The 6670-nt window shown below is 42.4% G+C and overlaps 1 protein-coding gene across 2 annotated transcripts in view; it reads right to left on the bottom strand.

Moving 5' to 3' along the window:
- The window catches only part of si (sucrase-isomaltase (alpha-glucosidase)), a 161646-nt gene extending 155211 nt beyond the window's left edge, over nt 1-6435 (bottom strand). For both annotated transcript variants that reach the window (XR_007956451.1, XM_052017236.1), the window contains exon 1: nt 6215-6435. The gene's annotated coding sequence lies outside the window, so the exon portion shown is untranslated. The remainder of the gene's footprint in view (nt 1-6214) is intronic.
- Between the last annotated feature and the right edge of the window lie 235 nt (nt 6436-6670).

The following is a 6670-nucleotide window of genomic DNA, read 5'->3' on the forward strand; positions in this document are numbered from 1 at the left end:
GCTAAGATAAATTGAAATGTGCAATGATGTTCACAGTTTGGCTTACACAATAAATAGAATGCCAGAAATCTGAGCTGTTGTGAGATTCTGTGATCCCTCTGCACAAATTTTGCCATCTCCTGTGCATGCCTTAATCTTTCTGTCTCCTCCCTTACCAATACATCCTTCTCCACTTATTTTCCTGAAGCCCTGCCCCATATTTTCATCTTTCATTTTACTTATGCAACGGCAATGGTCCAACTGCAAACAATGCAGTCAATTTCATGAGCACTAGAAATCTCCAGTTTTACATCTCCAATCTACACTGATCCTAGCTATGAGAATAAGAATCTATTTGCCAACACAAAACAACTAACAATAATGCATTAGTGCAGTAAAATATACCCTGCCACTTTATAGGAGGTTTACCAGACAACATTGTTGATGGTGTCGGAGAATGGGGCATTCGGTCAAAAGAGGTATATTTCTCTTTAGAAGCAGAAAGGTTTGGAGTGAGGTCCACAGAGCTTACTAAATAGGCAGCTTAAAACATGGCTGTCATTGGTGAGACAATGGAAATGCCACACTGCTTGAACTGACAAAATAGAGACATCATGGAGAATTGCAGGGCTCAAAGAGATTTCAGAGAATGGGGAAAAAATGAGGCTACAGCAGGGTGAAGAACTTAAAGTGGGGGCATTGGGTGTACAGCAGTGTTTAGCCAGCACAAGGGTGATGAAATGGAGGAAAAATAAAGGAAAGTGTTCATTTCCTTTTTCATGATACCTTTGCTTTACCACCAGTGTTTCATCAAAGGAACAGGCAGCAAAGAAGCTGCCTGACAAGGAGCTGGGTGGGTGGGTTATGCTGGCAGATGGTGCTCCCACAGTAATCAACATCTAAAGAGGAGTACATGTTCAATGCTATGTGCAGTACATTGCCATAAAATTCAAACCAAATAAAAGCCTCAAGATTAGTCATTGCCAACAAATAAACAATGTGTAATTAAAAGAGTACTACATGGTCCACATTATAAAAGCAAAGCCTTCTAAAGCTCCATTTATCATTTCATTGTGGTCATAAAATACTCCACAGCAACAGAATACAGCCTGTTAGAATATGGATTAACTGAAAAGAAGAAATCCATTATAATTTTATTAATGAAGACATTATAGCCCAATTAGCCAGAAATTGTGCATCCGTTGTAGAACAAAAGTGAAATGTTTTCTGATAAATATGGGTACGATTTATACTTTAAAAACAAAAAAGATACTGGAAATCTAAAACTAAATCTATAAAACTGCAGGTTAGACACCAGTTGTGAAGAGCAGAAACGTAATCCTTCTTTTCTCCCTGTACCCCCTACATTCTGCTTGACCTGCATTTTCAGTTTCCATTTAGGATTTAAAATTGATCAATTGGTTTGTATTTCTATTTACATAACTATCAGTCTTAAAATATCACTTCCTATAGCTGAGGGATAACTGGTAATCTGAATGTGTAACACAATCAATTTAACTTAATCTAATATGGCATCATCAGTTAAAATGGATTAAACACTCTGGACTAGATTTTGAAAGCAAGAGATAGGATGATAGAGATGGTTTTGGATTCAAATGGAAAATGGAAAACTCCACTGCCTACTACAACACAGCATTACAGAATGATTCCCAGGTTTCCTGATCAATCAATATCAGCAAACATAAGAATGACCAAAAGAATGCAATTTCATATCCAATATTTAAAGAGAGATTCCAGTGTTTTGCAGTCACTACTATAAATTGTCCACACTTCCGTAGCATGCAGGAAGGCAGGATCACTGCTGCCCAGTACATCATAAGCTTTCAGTGGGACTTGAGGTTTTGGTCTTTGAACACTTTTTCTCCAGTAGTCAAAAGCTGTGCTAGTGCACCAAAGGCATTGGTGAATTTCAGCATCACTCTGTCCTCATCCCGAGACGTGACTTCAAGATGCAGAAACTGATCCACGTTTACCGGGGTCACATCTTGGATGTTGATTGTTGGAGCTGGGTGGGGAGGGGAAGTGTTGTGCAGTGGGTGGAGAACCTTTATCTTTGAGATATTTAGTGAAATACCCATCACATTCCAATGAGCGAGTCAAATGAAGACTTGGAGCTCAGCCTCCAAACATGCACAAATGCAAACATCATTTGTATCCTGTAAATTGATGACGGAGGTTGAAGTGATCTTAGTTCTGGAGTGGAAAGAACTAAAGATTGAACAGCTTCCCATTTGTCCTGATTATCTCCATTCCAGTTGGAGTTCATTGGGTGCAGTATGCAACAAGGAAAGTCAGTGTGATGACACAGACTTGCTTGACCTCAGTTTGCAGTGATATTGGGTTTGTCGGAGAGCTGTTGATGAGAATCACGGCTTTCAAGTCAACACGTAGCAGATGTGGACTGGTAACAAAGTTCTTACAGCAGTCAAATTTGAAAAGGATTCTCCTTCAGCCCTGTAATTTGACAGAATCAAATGATTTTACAAAATGAAAAAAAATTGTTAAACTGGCTTATTATTGTCACATGTACTGAGGTACAGTGAAAAACTTTGTTTTGCATGCCATCCATACAGACCATCTCATTACAATAATGCATTGAGGTAGTACAATGGAAAACAATAACAGATTGCAGAATAAAGTGTTACAGTTACAAAGAACGTGTAGTGCAGGCAGACAATAAGGTGCAAGGTCACAATGAGATAGATTGTGAGATCAAGAGTTCATCTTATTGTACTAGGGAACTATTCAATAGTCTTATGACACTGGGATAACTGTCCTTGAGCCTGGTGGTATGTGCTTTCAGCTTTTGTATCTTCTGCCCAAAGGGACAGGGGAGAAGAGAGAATGTCTAGGGTGGTGGGGTTGTTGATTATGTTGGCTTCTTTACTGAGATAGCAAGTGGTGTAGACAGAGTCCATAGAGGGGAGGCTGGTTTTAGTGATGTGCTGAGCTGTGTCCACAACTCTCTGCAGTTTCTTGCGATCTCAGGCAGAGCAGTTGCCATACCAAGCCATGATGCATCCAGATAGGATGCTTTCTATGGTGCATCACTGAAAATTGGTGAGGGTCAAAGGGGACATGCTGAATTTCCTTAGCCTCTTGAGGAAGAGGGACTGGTGAGCTTTCTCGGCCATGGCATCTACGTGGTTGGACCACTTTAGGCTTTTGGTGATGTTTAATCCTAGTAAGGTGGAGCTTTCAACCCTCTCAACCTCAGCACTGTTAGTATAAACAGGAGCATTTGCACCACCCCCCTTCTTGAAGTCAATGACCATCTCTTTGTTTTGCTGACATTGAGGGGGAAGGTTGTTGTCATGACACCACATTGCTAAGATCGCCATCTCGTTATTTGAGATGAAGGAAAAGACCCCACAGTGCTTGATGCTGCTTTCTATGGGTTTCCTCCAGCATCATCACGTTTTTCATTTAGATTCCAGCATCTGCAATCCTTTGATTCTCATTGTGAACACTTTGCATTTCCTGTTACTTGGGAGTCATGAGATTGTCCGTGAGGTGCAAATTGTGCAGAACTATTTGTGTTTTTGAGTCCTCCAGTACTGAAATTCCTGCAACAACATAGCCACATCAATCACTGTTTAAGGACCATTTTAGGAGGTGGTCAGTCCAGCAGCCATCATTCCCATCACACACGAGTGATAAGGACATCCTTGCCATCTGTTGGATGATGGGGTCATCAAGTTGGAGTCAATACTTGGATTGAGTGAGCTGCTACAAGGTTTTCTATGTGTCTCTGATAAAACAAGGTTGGTCATGACAAGACCACCTTCTAAACATGTCATCACGAGGAGGACTCCATTGGGGCTAGCTTTCCCCACTTCCTTATGAATTGTAACTTTCCTGACTCTGGCACTGAAGCTGCTGAGGATTAGTTTTGCTCACAAAAAGCAAAAAAAAAGCTACAGATGCTGGAATTCTGAAATTTAAAAAAAAGTACTGGAAATACTCAGCAGGTCAGGCTGTGTGGGTGGGGACGGAGTCAAAATCTCAGGTATCATCTGTATCAGAGATACATTGGCAGATGCCACATTGGTGAGGATGCAAATCACTGTTGCGGAGGAATTTCTTCTATCAAAAGGCTGTCAGTCATTGGAATTTTCTCCCCAGAGTGCATGTTGGACAAGTCACTGAATATTTTCAAGGTCCAGACAGATTTTTGAAGAACGCTGGGAGTCAATGATTATATATGTTAATGAAGTCTTGTGATTTAAATGTCAAAATCTCAACGATCATCAACCCGAAATGTTGCCTTTATTTATCTCTCAACAGAACGCACTACCCAACCCAAGTATTTCCAGCTTTTTTGTTTTTATTACAGTGTATCTACTATTGGGGATTGAGCCAAGGTTGGGAGTCCTAGTCCTCTGATCTCCACCCTTGCTTTCAGCATTCTAATTGTCTGATTTCTATACCACTAGCCCAAGATCTCACTCTATCAACTGTGTGGTAGTTCACTGCACATCACCTTGTGTTAAAAACTCACACATAGTCATTGTCTAGTTCTCAAATTGAAGTTCAGAACCTGGAACACCAGGTTAGTTACAGGTGGACCCCATAGCAACAGATCTGAACTTTGCATCATTGTTATTCTCAATCCATGTGAGAGGGGTGACTGACTGGAGATGGTCAGCTCAAGGAACCAGTTGGCAGCTGCATCCTCTGCTGGATGGGTAAGCTGGAAGAGGTAAACTGGCTTCAGTGTTAATTTCACCATCAAGAATGAGCCAGACCGGTATGTCACAAACTTCTTATGGGATAGTTGACACTTCATAGCCTCTGGATCTCTCTAGCATGCCATGGTCATCGATGCTTAAGCACAACCCTGAAATCAATGGATGCATTTTGCAGGTAATAAAACAAAATAGAATGCTGGAAGTCCTCAGCTTTTAATGGTTCCTTTCTCCTCAAGTGCTGCCTGGCACTGTTCCCAACATTAGTTTTATTTTCCAAAATCCAGTTTTTTTTTTGTATTACCTCACATCCATCCCTTTTGTTGCTTTCTCACAAATCTAACCATTTCTCCATCACACCCTCTCAGCTCTGTCCAGTCGCACATCTCATAGTCACCCTCAGCAAATGCTCTCCATCCATCTGTTCAACATATGCCATGACTCTTACTCATGCCTCTTCCCCCCCTCCTTCAAGCAAAGAAAAGCAAAGGGCAAAAGGAAGAATGAGAGAACCAAAGGCCACTTTCAAACCATCTTGAAACAGATGATGCTGGAAATCAACCAAGTTTCAGGGGTGGGTGGAAAGCTCTCTGGGTCCACTCATTATTTCACGTTTGCAGTTAACACTGTCCTGTACCCATGGGAAAAAGGACTGCCCTTTCATTCTGACAACAATCATCACAGACAGTGCCCATGGGTACAGGACAACTGACAATGTAGGTTCACAGTGAGACTCTGGAAAACAGACAATCTCCCACGTCTCAGGAGATAGCTCTCAGTAAAAGCGGACATTGATCATGAAATTCATGGCTGCCTTCACTGCCCCAGCATAGCCATTGGTCAATTGAGCAAAAGGGTACTTGAAGACCTGGCGCAGAATTCATGGGCAGCAGTGATCCGTCTCCCTACATGCTTCAGAGGCCTGGACTACCTACAGCAGGCACCTCATGGCAAATGGAATAATACCACTGATGCTCTCTCTACAAAATCCTCCAAATTTAATAACCAAGATCAGGGCTCTCTTTGAGACCAACATTCCTGGTTGAGGTCCAAGTGTCCTAATTGCACTCAGTCAGCTCCATTGGACAGGCAATACTGAACTCCCAATCCAAGCACGGGCTCAAAGCCTTCTTGTGGAAACAAAATGCTACATCCCCTTTGACCCCCGGCAACCCTCAGCAAATTACCAAAGTGGTGGAATTTGGGACCACGCAGAAACCCTGTGTAAGCAGAAGGAGTGCACCACTTCACATACTACCCACCCCATCTGTGGCAGAATCAGTGGTTCCCAATTCAGCTTCAGTAGGCACTTCAAGCGCCCAAACCAGAAAAGTAGGGGAAGAAGATTACTGCTTGTGCAGATTGAGACACAGCTAGTAATGCTTTGTCTAGCGCATTCCTCTTTTACGGCACAAAGTCACCACCCTTTCTGACATAATAGATCCGAAAACAGAGTGCAAATCAGACTTCTATGTGTGGAAATCAACCTCCCAGCATAATCAGAAATGTTTATCACTGCAACAAACCTTTCACAAATCCAGGGGCGAGTACAGCTGCCAGTACTGAGCATGTGTTATTCCGCCAGCTCACTCTGTTCACACATTTTCACTCTTAAATTCTACGAAATCAGGGGAAACTTTTGGAGCTGCAATTAAGCTCCCAAACCAAGAGCAGCGGCGCTATGAACGAAGCAGTTAACACACTGAAATTGGCAAAGCTACTTTTTCGTGGGTTGTGTTTCCGCGCAGCGTAACCTATTACAATTAGGTACGGAAGTCAACTGGACGACTGCCTCCCAACCTTTCACCCCTGTAATTCCTCCCTCTCCCCCTTATCTCCACCACTTTTAAAGGCACAGCTCTAGAAACTTGCGTTGGGCCGCTGGTGTTAACAGCGCGCATGCAGTAAAGGCTGCGTACAGTACTCATAGAACAGCAGCGCTTCTCAAGGTACAGGAGGCAGTCGTTTTTTCCAGAGTCAAT

Source organism: Pristis pectinata, chromosome 6, assembly GCF_009764475.1.
Source record: "Pristis pectinata isolate sPriPec2 chromosome 6, sPriPec2.1.pri, whole genome shotgun sequence".
NCBI classification, from domain to species: domain Eukaryota; kingdom Metazoa; phylum Chordata; class Chondrichthyes; order Rhinopristiformes; family Pristidae; genus Pristis; species Pristis pectinata.